At 39.7% G+C, this 14736-nt stretch overlaps 1 protein-coding gene across 1 annotated transcript in view; it reads left to right on the top strand.

The window, feature by feature from the left end:
• Positions 1–4758: 4758 nt before the first annotated feature.
• Positions 4759–14736, top strand: part of adgrl1a (adhesion G protein-coupled receptor L1a) — an 87903-nt gene continuing 77925 nt past the window's right edge. The window contains exon 1 of the mRNA XM_046414703.1: positions 4759–5944. The gene's annotated coding sequence lies outside the window, so the exon portion shown is untranslated. The remainder of the gene's footprint in view (positions 5945–14736) is intronic.

Raw genomic sequence — 14736 nt, 5'->3', positions numbered from 1 at the left:
AGAGAAGCCGGGGTGGGGGCTGGAGGTGTCTTTATGGATGTGGTCTCTGAAAATGTTGAAATGCTACGTTTGCCGTGAACATCCATCCAATGGAAAGAGCATGATGGGAAGAGCATTCCGGCGGTCACAGGGTTGCTATATAAAAGCTGAAGTGTTACACCAACGCTTTCCTGGCTCCAAATACTGATGTCTGTTTGGCTTTGTTGGACTTAAAACCCTTTTCATTGGTTTCTTCCCCTTTCACTACTGAAAATGCCATACAGCTTCCTTTCCTGCCACTGTGTTTGTATCTTACGCCTACAGGCCTTCTACTCCACTACACTGTATAAACAGGGCATGCATGAAAGGCTACAAAGATTCCTCCAGTGATGGGGTTCTGCAGCAGCATGTTTTCATTTTCTACATAAATAGGATATTGATTTTGTAGAACATGGCAACTTGATGAAAACAAATGCAGGTATTTTGTCAATTAATGTGCAGGTACTATAATACAAAGTTCATACTGTAGTGATCTGCATAAACCATAATCATCTTTTTTATCTCATCAGGTCTCAAATACATAGTAACAAATAATTCTATTTCAACCAAAGAATATGAATTTTACACTGTAGTACTGTTTATTTTATGCAACACATTGGAAAATGTGATGTACTTTCATAGCAAGTCTTGTCATAAGAAAAATGTAATTTTGTGTTTTGTGGTACAGGAGATAATTTGTCAATCACTGCAAGCAAGAAGCTGTATAACTGTGAAAATGGGAGCTATTTGCAAATAGGGCAAGGTGTTACGTAAATAATGGTGCTGCATAAACATGAGCTGACTAGGAGAAATTGGCATTAATCAAACATGAGCTAGAACAAATTAAAATATGCCAGCCGTATGAGTCCATTTTCTCTTCCCTTTTGAAGAAAACAAAAAATGTTCAGGCAAACAGGACCACTGATTCTTTGCTGATAAAAAATCTTATCATGCAAGACATCGCTGTATTGAGAATATAAATGCAACGTGGAACACAAGTGAACAAAAAAGAATTGTTATTAACATTGACTGAAATTTTCACTGTCGTGTTTGAGCCTGAATGAATTTATTCAGCGCTAGAATGTCCCCACACTCTAGTATGAGAACCACTACAAAGCAACACAGTGGCAGGCTCTTATCTTGGATTTCCTTTCATTATTTCCCATCTTTTGTGTATTTTTACCACTACATTTATCAACACTTATCTGGATCATTTTTATTTGGGGATAAAGCAGGAACATAATTATGATGTGGAGCCTAAAAGTTGAAGTGTATTTTGAATATAGCTGGACTTTTTGATCAGTATCTGATCCAAAAAAAAAGAAAAAGAAAAAAGAAAACCCTCAGTTTCCTGTGTTTTTCTGAGATGCATTTATTTATTTGAGAGCCTCTTCAGACAATACAACCATACTCTACATTAAAATGCACAGCAGATGATAATGATATGTGAAAGAACATGAACAGTGCAGTTGTTTGGAAATATCTTAATGAATATGTTGTTGTGCTTAAGTTAAGAGTTAAGGGCATTTGTAGCAACGGACCGTTGCTTGCGTTTAGTAGTCCAATCAGCACTTAATCAAGTGCAGTCACTACTGTTGTTGCTAAGAGACTGGGGTGTGATGAACAACTGCTCACAGTATACAAAGCATCAGTTGATACCTTAAATCTGTTGCATGTGACCCGGTCTGTACAGTAGGCGATGGGGTTTGCCTACAGGATCCTCAGATTACAAAAAGCAGTGTGACTTTGCATGAGTGACATCTTGGAAGAAATAAAAAACAAAAAAGGCTGATAAGTTGTGTGACTGCCATGGAGCACAAACTACATTATGCTAGCTGTTTATTGGCGCAATGAGTCAGGCAGCGCATGAAGGTCAATTGAATGGATGTGAGAGCAGTATAACAGAGTAGGTACTGTGTGACAGAAGGCTAAGTGGCAAAGGCGTGTAGAGCTCCATTCAATAGAGCCCAATATTAGCTATCATAATAGAAAGTGACAAAGGCATTTTCAGAGGGGAGGAAAAAACTGCAACATTCACTGTGCACTGGTGCAATTATTGCATGTGATATGGAAGTTTAATAATTTCATCTGGCAGTGTAGCCAACCCTGTGCTCACCAGGAGGCCAAAAACTGACTGGATTAATCCAGAATTATTAGCCGTCCTGTCCAGGATGAGCTAGAAAACAAAGTGTGGTCAAAAGTCAGTATATATTTACTGGGTTCAAAACAGAGCAAAACAGTTTATGCTAAAAACATATTCTGAGATGCACGGAAAAACTCAACAAATCTGTTTTTAAACTGGCAATAGACCATCTAGTTTTGTGCTTTGATGTATCATGAAGTAAATGTTGATTTCACAACGTAATGACTATAGAATAATGACACCATCGGCAGGCAGTCGGTCTGTCACTATGCAATTTTGTGCCCCATGTCTCCATTATAGACTAAATGAATAAACTCACACCTATTCTGAAGATAAAAGCTACCTGGTTGCCTTTGCAACAGTGTTGGGGTAGGGGTGGACTGTTTTGTGTCCACTTTATGTGAGACTGTTGACTGGTCAGAAGCAACAATGTCCACAAATGCAATTGGAGGATAGTAACACTTTGAATTTCCTTTTAATGTCCAGTACTCTCATATTTCAGTTACTTAGAATACGTCAACATTGGGCGCCCTGACTGAGAGTGAGTGGAATAGGACTACAGATAGTAAAGAGGTCTTTTGAAAAGCTATACTCTGTTAGTTTCTTACTTTATTTATGTGATAATGTTTATGAATATGTTGTTTAACTGTTACGAGAAGTGGAGGAAGTATTCAGATCATGTACGTAAAAGTAGCGATACCACACTGTAGAAATGCTCTGTTACAAGTAAAAGTCATGCATTTAAGCTTTTGCAAAAATATTAGCATAAAAATGTACTTAAAGCAGAATGACAAATAAGTAATTTTAATAATTTGAATGCTGCAGCTGTTTAAGTACTTAATGTAGTTAAATTGGAATTATTACATATGAAATTATTACATGTAATGTTACATAATAATGTATTAGTTGATACTATTTTGTATTACTAAACTAAATGTGCAAAGTAACTTAAGTTGTTGATGTAGTGGATTATAAAGTACAGTATTTTTAATATAAGATTAATGTAGGTGAAAATGGAAATACTCGGGACCTACAAACTGCACTCTGCATGTACAGTACTTGACTAAATGTACTTTGTTACTTTCCACCTATGACTGTTACACAAGTTTAAAGGATTTTTAAAAATCAGTAAACTGACATATGAATGTTACAACAGTATCAAGTTAACACTAGTTAACATTAGCCATTATAAACTGCTGATCATACTTAACCAAATAAGGTTGTAGACGCAAAAACCCCTGAGTGTACTGAACAGAGGCCACAGGTTTGTGTTACTGCTAATTCATTCAACCTTTTATTTGTAGGGGAATTAATGTTACCTCCCTATTTAAAAGTTACATGTCACTACATACAGTAATTTTTTATTGATATTGCAGAGGAAGCACAGGATATGGAGTGAGCTTACACAGCTTGTATGTACAGTGCAGCATAGTTTGTTGTAGTATATGCCATGTAGACCTACTATTCTTATGCTCTGGCTATAAACCCTGTTGGTGTGACTGGTAATTGCCTAGATAAACTAGATAGCTAATTACTAACTCAAAGTAAGTGAATAACTGATTTGTAGATTACTTTGCCCAGCATATTATCGCCGCCCTCTAATGCAAGTGTCTAACACACAATAAGAATAAAGTGTTTTCTGGCCAGTTTTCTGATACCTGACTTTGTACGGCGCATACCAGTAGCAGGCACAAAAGTAACACATATTTCAGTGCTGTGAGTGCCAACTCGACTTTCAACTGTTGCTTTGTGCCATCGACCTTGACTTGCATGAAGCATCATGTATGTACTGTGCAATAGCTAAATCATGATCCAGTAAAAGGTTTGAAATTGTTCTTAGCTTTGTATACCTCTTTGTATACCTCTGTTTTTCTCCTTTTTTCATTCTCACCTGTGAGCATCCTGAACAGTCCCTGAACAGCCAATTTATGACACTCATTCCGCCTGGTGCAGTCCTCCAACATAGTTCTTCAGCAACTTGTCTGTCAATGGAAGTACCAGGAAAATAATCTTTAGAAAAATCCATTTGTGCCTGTGGACAAAGGCAGCAAACTGCTGTCTTATATAGGTTTTTGTCCCATCTCAGAATTTGTGGACTAGTGTGAAAAACTAATGGGAAAAAAAATCTAAAAAGGCATGAAGATGCATTTAAAGTTAAGATGGTGGGGGACCCACAAGTCTTTTAATACAGATGAGATACAGAACTGTGGTTAGTTGCACGCATACAATTCCCCCACAATGCATTCATTATGTTGCATCTTTTTAAACAAATCTTTATTGTTCACTTACAATATTAACTGAAACACACTGTTCAACAATGAGGCTTTGGCGTTGTTATCACACCCGACTTACTAAATCTTAGGTCTTACACAACACGTTCAGTCCTATGTTGATCGTATGCTGTCAGCTTGGAAACACCTTGATCTCTAATGAAATGTTTACTTGTTCGAGAATCACAAGGATTTTTTTGTGTGTGTGTGTGTAAAACACCACTTTAAAATTAAAACAGTGAAAGCACAGGTAGTAAACAACAGCGGCAAAGCCCTGACGATAGTTCATGTGTTAAAAAAGGCGCATATTTCTAAAGAAACCACATTTGAGAACAGTGTAGTCAGAAATCATTCACAGAGCAACATATGTGTCACAGTAAGGGGGGATAACAATAGGAGGAGGTTGTGAATCAAGTTGTCAGTCTTTTTGTTTTCTCATGCAGACACCTCTGGAAAATTACCCCAGTAAAATTAAAGACAATCACAGATGACCATTTCAAGGACCTCTGAAGATTCTTGAACCCCATCTTTGGAAACCACGTGAGATGGGTAACTAGACAAACAAACAAGCAAACAAATGGTGCCACTGTTATACAGAGACAGCAATTTAACTAGTGGGCGGGTAGAAGTGGCACATTTTTTCTGCTTTAAGTCAGGGTTGGTTATAAAAACTGTCTGCACACTGTCTTTAGGGGACCAAACTGTAGGTGAAAGGCAATGATGAATGCGCTACGTTGTAATAGGCCTGATGCAGAACTGCAGTGGTCGAAAAATAACGGTCCTGATGAGAGTGTGCGCTGCCTGCCGACGAAGAGGGAAACTATAGACGACTAATCCGCTCGGTGCGTCAGGACGCACAAGATAATCGCAAATGGCCTGGGTAGACTATCCTAATTCCAATGGGTGATTTCACACCGGAGAGCTTTTTTGAGACAACATGAATGCGTAGAATCTACAATTTGAAAAGTGTAGCGTCCTACCCACCGGACAAGAGTCCGATTTGTCTTACGCAGACGTTTTGCGACGGTGGCACATTTGCTCACATGCTCACCATCTAATCAGCGACGGGCGGACAAACGACTGCAACTTCAGTTTTGTTGATATTTCAGCTCAGTTTCACATTTTCATCTCCGCCTAACGCTATAGTGACTCGCATGCTTTTATTGTTTTAAGCAGGACGGCGATGTCGTCGGTCTTGTTTATTTTGATGCCCACACGGGCGAATTTTCGTGAAAACCTGCCCTGTCCGTGAGGATTTCCCCCCCACTGCCTTTATCGTATTTTTTTTTGAGTCGGGTGGATTTTTTTTTCCTTCTCCCGTTTTTCGACGGTTCGTCTTTAAGATAGCAGGCTATTAATTTTTAATTCTTATGCATCCGCACGAAGACGGGACCAGAGGGGAGAAAACGAGTGATAACCAGAGAGGAAGAGAAGAAGGAGGCGAGTGAGGAGGGATGCGAGAATGAATGAGACACACTGAGCAATTAAGGAAAAGGAGATCGGAGGAATCAAGGTAAGAACGAAGCGCAGTTTTCATGTTATATGTTCTTAATATATGTACCAGTGCGACAATAAAGGCATGAAATGTGAACCATCCGGGCTCCCAGTATCAGGCTGTGCGAGCTGTTCAGGCATGTAAGCCGATTTATTTATTGATATTTTATGCTCTGACAGATCCGGAGTTCGTGTTCACGGTGCGTCAACAGCAGTCGCTTCTTATTTAAAATGCCTGCTGGATGCTCGAAATTAGTCGGATTTGGGAGTAGGACACCCGTTTGAGGGCCTATGCATTGCACCGTGGCCTGCACAGTAGTAGATTTTGGCAATTTTAATTAATAGATACAGTCTGGAAGCAAATTAATTCTTACTTGCAAAGCGGGCCATTTTCTGTTTAATAGCCAACAATGCAGTAAGTGAGGAACTCATTCTTTTCTGGACGGATTGTTTGCTGTCATCCTTACCAGGAAAAAAAAAGTACAGAAGGAAGTACAGGGAGAAAACAGACAAATGCTGGTTATGTGATTAATCCAACATTCCTGTCACTGTTTCTTCTTGTTTTATGTGAGAACAAGTTTTGGTCGAGAGAGAAAGAAATTAAGTACCTCAACGAATATTAGAGGAATAAATGCATCGGAGCGGAGGGCACAGCGTCAAAATGAACTGTTCTGTCCAATCCCCCGTGTCCCAGGCTACAACATTAATCCTGTACTTTGTCAAATCATTACCTATAGGCCAGCTGCTCTCAGTGGGGTCTGGGGACCCGCGAGAGTCTTTGAGGAATGTTACAGGGGTCCCTACCAAAATGACATGAGATTTAGTATCCCCTAAATTGAATTCATATGAAATCCCAATTAGAGAATGCATGGGAAGAGATATCCTGATAGATTTCATGCCTTAAACAAATTTATCACCTCAACACATCATAAAACAACAGCAGGGAAAAACTTCTCCAAATTCGATCAAATGTGACCGCGTAATGTTGAGGGGTTCATATGATGAAAAATGAGGCGCCCTTATATTGTTACGCTGAACTAATTCCCAAATTAATAATAAAACATCTCATAAAATCGACAGCCTACACTGTAGGAAAATTAAACCTTTTGTCTTTGTGTGTTGTTATGATAAAACTGAACCTGAGGAGGCAGACAAGAAAGACCCTGAAAATAGTTATTTTATGCTGTTAAGCCTTTTCCTCATTTCATTGGGGTGCATTGTGTTTATCCTGCCAATTCTTGGGGGAAAATTGGCATGTCTGCTATTCTGAAGTGGCCGAATGAAATTCAAATTCTTCAGGTGGTAAAACAGCAATATTGCAACTGTCTGATTGCGTTATCTGGGCATTCAAGAAGCCAGACTTGGAATTGGTTTACTGCCAAACACTCCTCGGGAAGACAGAAGGATTTATTTCCCCCTTGTCTATGTGTCACATCACCATCAGAAAAATTATTCTCCGCTTTGAATGGGTGAATAATAGTCATACATTAGCATGGCATTAATGATCATCTGACTTTTAATAAGTCACTAATCATAATTAGATGTATTTCAGTGCGAGCTGAGCATTTTGGGAAGCTTCGCAATAAAGTAGTCAGGATTCGAAGACCATATTATTATGTAGAAGGCATGAGTTGTGAAGGTAACATTGAATACAGAATCTTGCTGATGGACCTTGTGCAGAATAACTGAATTATTCTAATTTATCAAATGCATTTAATTAAAAAAATGTGTGTTGTGTGCATGTTTGCAAATGACAAGTGCACAGTCTCATGCTTTCATATATATAATGAGTGTATATGTATGCACACACACACACACACACACACACACACACACATAAATTTATGAACAGTTCTCTGTCCCCAAAGTACATCATCTCATGTTTCCTTTGCATCTTTGTTACTCTCTCATTTGTGCTGTATGCATGTACCCCCTGTAGCTCTCTGACAAGGCTCGTTCAATGAATGTTAATGGAAAATAAGCAAAAAATAAAAAAAATAAAAAAACACTGCACTGATATGAATTTCATAAAATGACCTATGATGTTTCACACCCCCAGGACAACTAAATGTATTGCATGTGCTGGGTCAAAGGATAATGTGAAAACAATATTCATTGGATTTTAAAAGATGTTGAAATCCTTTGATTTTCTGATAAGATTCCACAGTGCCTCAGTTTTTCCAGCTTGGATATTAATGTATTTACAGCAAGGGACACATGTGAATGCTACATGTCAATAAAAGGACTTTCTTCATTTTGACACTGCATGGAGATGTGTCCTTAACCTATGAAGGATGCTCACATCTATTTAATGTATAAGATGGCAGGGAAAGGAGCGCGGCTTTTAGTTGCAGTAACATTATTCTAAAGCTGACAATGGGCTTCGGGGCAGCGCACGATATCATTCAAAAGGCTGAGAAAAACAGCTTACAATCATGGCTGTAAGAATTCACTAAATGCACAATTCAATTATACTATGCATTTTGACATTAAAATTGTCTTTGGTTTTTCTATTTTGTCCGTCATCTCCACAGATGATCAAACCATAGCTACCTCATCAGTTTTGATTTATCAAAAACATGTTTTGAAAAAGTGTAAACTAGACTATCATAGGTAACTGAGGTGCAATAATTTAATACGTCTAAGTAATGAATAATAAAAAATAAATAAATAAAAACGTTTATGCACAATTTCAACAATGCAAAATGTCTATCCAGGGAGTAACATGCTGCAGTTAGATTTCAGTACACAATACTAAAAGTACAATGAATAAATATAAACCTGCAGCCATTAAGCTACAACAACAGAACTCAAAATCTGATGCCAGTCAACACACACAGACACACACGCGCACACACTTATATGTACACACATGCTGCCACTGTTGCTGCTAAATGATTGGAGAAATTTTAGTACTAGCACAGAACAGAAGTACTTCTACGCCGGCACTGCAGCATATTCTGATGATGAACTTAATCTCATCATTGCCTTTTGATGATACTGAAAGGCTCTCAGATATGATATCCGGTTAGAACTTCAAGCAATGCGAGCTAGTCTGCCAGTCGCCAGCTTCATGTGATCCATTGTGCTCGTGAATTTATTTTGAATAATCACGTTTGTGGTCAGAATTGATTTAGTGTAATTCTGTGAATTATTCACAATTAAAATCCACTCAAAACAACCTGTTCCAAGACTGAAATGTAACAAAATGACAGTTTTTACCTCCCTTTTTTTTCCGAATGTCATTTTCAAAATCATGCTACTAACCCCACCACTAGTTGCGACCTTTACCGCAGTAATTTTGGAGCAGCCTTTGCCACCCAATCATGACACACTTGCTGACATTTGCAACGAAATGAATACGCATTGGTTGATGCTATTATCAAAATGGGTTGAAGATTCAAATTGCCTGTTGAGGTTTCATTTTTGTGGGTGATCAGTGAGCTCTCTTTAACCTGTTCCATCTAACTAGGGTGGAGGTGTCCAGTAATGGATGTGGCAGTGCTAAGATGTTTGCATCTTTTATAGGTTCTCATGAGGTGCTGTGTGTGTGTGTGTGTGTGTCTGTGTACTTATGTACATCCAGTGCATAGGCAAAGGGAAATCTTTTATGCTCCTTTCAGTTATGTCAAAATGCTATGTCCCTTCAGGGCCGTTTTTCACTGGACTGACCTAGAAACTGTTCATTGTGTAGTGCCAGGTAGCTTTTCCTCACTGCTGCCCTTCATAGGCAACGCTGTTTACCTGGCAGTGGCAGCTCTGTGGTTGCCACAAGCCTGATAAGACTTGTCCTGACAGGAAAGCCATTATAATTTTAATGACAGTTATTGTGGTTCAGTGTTTTACCACTGCCTACAAAACACAGCTGAAAATGGTTTTAAACAGCTGTTGTTGGACTAATTGTTGCAATCACAAATATCCTATTATGTTTTCTAAGGCTATTCGAAATGTGTTGGCTGTTTTCCCCTTAAATGCTAGATTACATTTTGGGAGCATGAACATGTAATAATGCACTGGAAAGAGAGGGATAAGGAGAGGACGAGAGAGAGAAATAGCGTAGAATAGGGCAAAGAGTGCAGAATGCAATAGCGGGGGCGGTGGGATAGGTACATGATGGACAACAAGCATAAAGTTGTATGTGCTGTGCTGCTGATGTGCAAAAGCGATGAGCAGTCTGTGGTCCATTTTGAAGCTCATGGTCTTTGTGCTATGGAGTTTGCTGTGATTCGAGCCAGTAGCCACACAGCAGCCTCTAACTGCAGGCTCACAACTCTGTGGTCTGCTGTGCTACATCTGGGGAAAGACTGAAGGTGTGAGCTTTGAGAATCTTATAGGCACCTTACCACACATGACCTTAATTCAATTCAAATGCTGCCAGCCTTGAGCACGTGTAGGCACTGGCATGGCGAAAATGAACAGGAGCAACAAGAGCACATGAACAGAAAAAAATCGATACGGACTCTTTTTCATAAATGGAGTGGGTGTTAAATTAGCTGGATGGGCCCATGTAGCAACACAATGGATTGAGTGCCTGGTGTATTTGGGTTGTGTCTATCGACTGAGAGACAACTTGGTGTACAGCAGTGAAAAGACTCAGTGATACTCAATCAATGTGACCAATCAGCCTCACCAGCAATTCATTCGGTTTTACACAGATCTGTTGGGGGGAAGGAGGCTTTGAATCGTTGTTTGAAAAGCGTCACTGCGGTTTCGACGACCAAATTCTGACTGCTGTTTGTAATGGTCCGCTTTGATTGCCCTTTTGAACCTGCTTGATTTTCCTATTCATGCTGCTAAAAGCAACTTCAAATACCAGTTATCAGCCCTGTTTGTCAGTTTTCATTTCTTAAACATTCATTTAAGGGGTTTTCAAGGCCTTTTGCCAAGACACAATTTTGAAGGCACTTGAGAATAATGATCACAAATCAATATAATCTGGCGTTAGTTGTTTAACATTTTAGGAAATCAGTTATGGCAGCTCCTGCCAAAGGTGTATGATGTCAATGGTGCTCTTGACACTGTGAGACTGACTCCGATCCTCCTGCATCTATTGCACAGTACTAAGATACAGGAAGCGAAAAGAAACACAAATTCAGGAGTACTAACAAGCGAGAAGAACTTTATTTCCGCAGGATTATGGTATCTTCTGACACAAACTGAGTGCTTAATTTAAACAAAAACTAAAATCACTGGAGAGTGGAAGGGAGAAAGAGAGGGGAGAAAAAAAGCTTCTCACACAAAGAGAAAGATGGAGTGAAGGTCCATCAGGCCATCTCGGTTAATCTCTTGTCCTCAGGTAATTGGAATAGCTTTCCACATCCAATCTGTCCATCCGAAAAAGCCGGAGCACACAGATGAAAGGAAACACTGATCAATTGACCTAATAGCTTGTCCAATCAATCCTTATGTTTTTCTGATATCTTGACCAAGGGTGCGGACCAGAGTGGTGGATGAGCCCCACTAATTGGCTCAGCTAGTGCAGACAGAGCAGGAGGCTGAGTGGTAATGGCAGGAGTAGTCGCCGCTCCTCCTCACACCTGGCGCTCTCACTCTACCGGCGTCAATACTGACACCTTTGTCCTCATTACCGTCAGCTTAGTGCCATGTACAGACCCTTCATCTGCCGCTGCAAGACTCCAATGTTCCTTCATTATACCTCTGTTTACACGATCCACTTCTCACTTTCTGCCACCGACCCCTCACCCTCAATGACTAATACAGGAGTTTCTCAACATCGTCTAAGCTATCAAAGCATTTGGTCATGCAGCAGGATTAGGAGAGACAGGTATATAAACAGGAACTTTGTTCATCGTGTGCTTGTGTGTATGTTTCTGGCTGTGTAGCCCTCACAAGCTGTGATGTTCACCTGAAACTCACCTGAGTCATTCCATAGAGGACGGCTCTGGTGGGATCATATTTGTGTCAGCAGCACTCCCCTTGGAGTATATGGTGTTGGACTCGTGTGAGCATGTTTGTGTTTGTGTGTCTCTGCATGTGTGTGTGTGTCCATGCTGTGAGCTGTGAGAAGAGGCAATATCAAGAAACAACACGGGACTACAAGAAGCTTTTTGTTTGTCTGCCTGCCAAGAAGGGGGTTGGACTGATGCAGGTACAGAAAAGAGACAGGGGGTGAGAGGGGGTGCATGTGGGGAGGAGAGCTGAAGCTCCTAGACATAGGTGTGAAAGGGCACGTATATTCATAAACAGCTACAAAAACACCTAGAGCATAATACATACAGTAGACAGATGCCAGATGAGACAGAAAGGGGGGAGGTGCACCATGATGGAAAAAGTCCATAAACACCTTGGGCAGTGAACTTCAGGAGAGAGACTGGTGGGGGGGGAGGGGGAGAGAAAGAGAGAGAGAGAGAGCGCATCCGGAGTGGATTAATTAAGGATTATAATTATGTTGGGACTATGCGTGTCTCACCTGAGACTGCCCTGTGCTGCTCCTCTCCAATGTTTCTGCCCTCTGCTCCTCTGCACATATGGACACAAACCACAGGAAAATACTACCCACACTTGTGGTATCATAAGTTCACCTCTCTGACACCGTGAGTGAACGAATGCAACAGTGTATTAACCTTTATGCTGTTTCTATTTTTTTATTTTTTAACAAATCTGCTGCGACTCCATTTTATTTTAATAATGTTAGCCCGTTCTCACTTTGTAAATGTGCAAAGTTAATTTGCGCACTGAGAATTGTCAGAAAACAATAAGAGGTACATACAACATTGGTTTGTGATCAAGCAAACACTGGTTTAAAACCCCCCCGTATTTTGTTGGGTTGATCGAGTTGTTCTCACAATTGGTGTTAAAAGAGCAGTTTCACAATTTTATGTTAAAACCTACAGTGATCATTTTGCAGCCACTAGGGGGCAGTAGACTGACCTGTAAATACACCTTCGACATATAATCACCTTGGTAAGTTTATAAGGTGAACTTGTTGACCAACCTATTAACACATCCAGTAGATCCAGAACATTAGCATTTGTTTCAAGACATGTTACTGGTCAGCTGATAAATTTAAGTCTAATATTCACTCCCTTTTTAATTCCATTTTTGCATTGCACTGCTTTCTAATAAGTGAAGATTTACTTATTTACCGCTAAATGTCTCATTATTATCATTAGTTAGTTATTAAATTTTTCTTTTATTGTTTGGTGCTTAGTGGGTAATGTGCAGTTTGTCATAGCTTTTTTCACACCCTTCCATGTACTCTAGAATATGTTCATCATACGCATTGTCTCTGACCTGTTACCTTCCAGTACAAGTGAGAAAACAAGATAACAAAGGGAATTTTTGTGTCAGGTTTTGTTCTTACATTTCAAAGATAGAACTGAAGTTGTGATGTTTCATGCCTGTAAGGGGACGGAGCCCCATGGTTTCTATTGAAGCTGAACAATGTTCTACAACTAGCACCCAGGTGTGGATTCAACAGCATCAATGTGAAGGAAGATGCTGCTAAAAATGAGCATGCATGCTCAGCAAGTCTTTCTTTGTTATGTGATGGGTTTTTTTTTTTGTTTGTTTCTAAAAACTACAGTGCAGTACAGCAATTTTTAGTAACTGTTTTCTTTGCTGCTTTCATTTGAAATGGGGACAAATAATGAGGAACAATTAATGACAATTCAAAATGATGTGCACCACGAAAGGCTAGGGTTGGATGTTGAAGGCCATATTTCTAATAAAATACACTAACTTGTCTTTCAGGGTATGAATGCACTCCTAATCCAATAATGATGACTATCGCGCCACTCGTACTCCCAGCCTGTAGTGCGATTAGAATATGAACACAAACCACGTCATACGTCATCTGACCACAGAAGACACTTGCCAGACCACAACTTAACCTCTGACTACCTCACAGCCTTGAGACAACACAAAACACACACACAGACGCACACACAACTTAAACTGACCACCATAAACATAAAAACACACGTACGCACAGACACATTTGCTCTGCAGCCACAGATATGAGGCATTTAGGGAACAGAATGGAAAAGGATTTAATTGAGTCTTTGATCATTATAGAATTACCATGTGCCTTCTTGGCACCCTGGTTATTGTTTCATGGATTAATCATTTTCATTCCACAAATTGTAGAATCCACATAGCAAATCAGTGTGATGCCTGCTTGACATAGATATGCAGTTGGAGCAAGGGAATTTTAATGTGTTTTTGCCCTCCAATTGGCTTTAGCAGTCCGCGCGACTTGATTTTGAAAGATTGGTTTTATTGATTTACTGAATTAATGCGGTGCCAGTTTAATCAGTGTGCTGTGGAACTATGCAGAATTTGACATCTCTGTGAACTCAGATGAATTGAGTGTACCATATTGATCTGGTTATCCACAGTATTTATTCAGCTATTTGTTGAAGGGCTGATTAAATCAGTGTGCATGAAATAATGTAGATACCTGTTTATAGGGTTGAGTGAGTGTTTATGTTTGTGTGTCTCTTCTTCTCTCTGTATATTTGCCTAACTGGTAATTGGATCTGATATGAACTACAGGTTTCTTTCTCTTATTCGAATAGCAGCATTTAGAATTTTTTACTTTTCAGTTCTGTACATACCAAAGCAGGCTACAAATGCATGTTATTAAATGACACATCATTTGCTGGTTCAGCACATGCATGTTCAGCGTTGACGCACTTTGGAACACGCCTTTCATCATAAACATACAAAAATGCAGTCCTTGGATGTGTGCAGGTATCATTTCGTAATAGTAATATACGTTTGCAGGAATGAATATTGTTGGGCTGCAGCAGTGTTCATCACCTGTGTGGTGATTGAGCAGTATCTGTC

The sequence above is a fragment of the Scatophagus argus genome, chromosome 16 (genome assembly GCF_020382885.2).
Source record: "Scatophagus argus isolate fScaArg1 chromosome 16, fScaArg1.pri, whole genome shotgun sequence".
Lineage (NCBI taxonomy): Eukaryota > Metazoa > Chordata > Actinopteri > Scatophagidae > Scatophagus > Scatophagus argus.
This window is presented reverse-complemented; position numbering and strand designations above follow the sequence as displayed.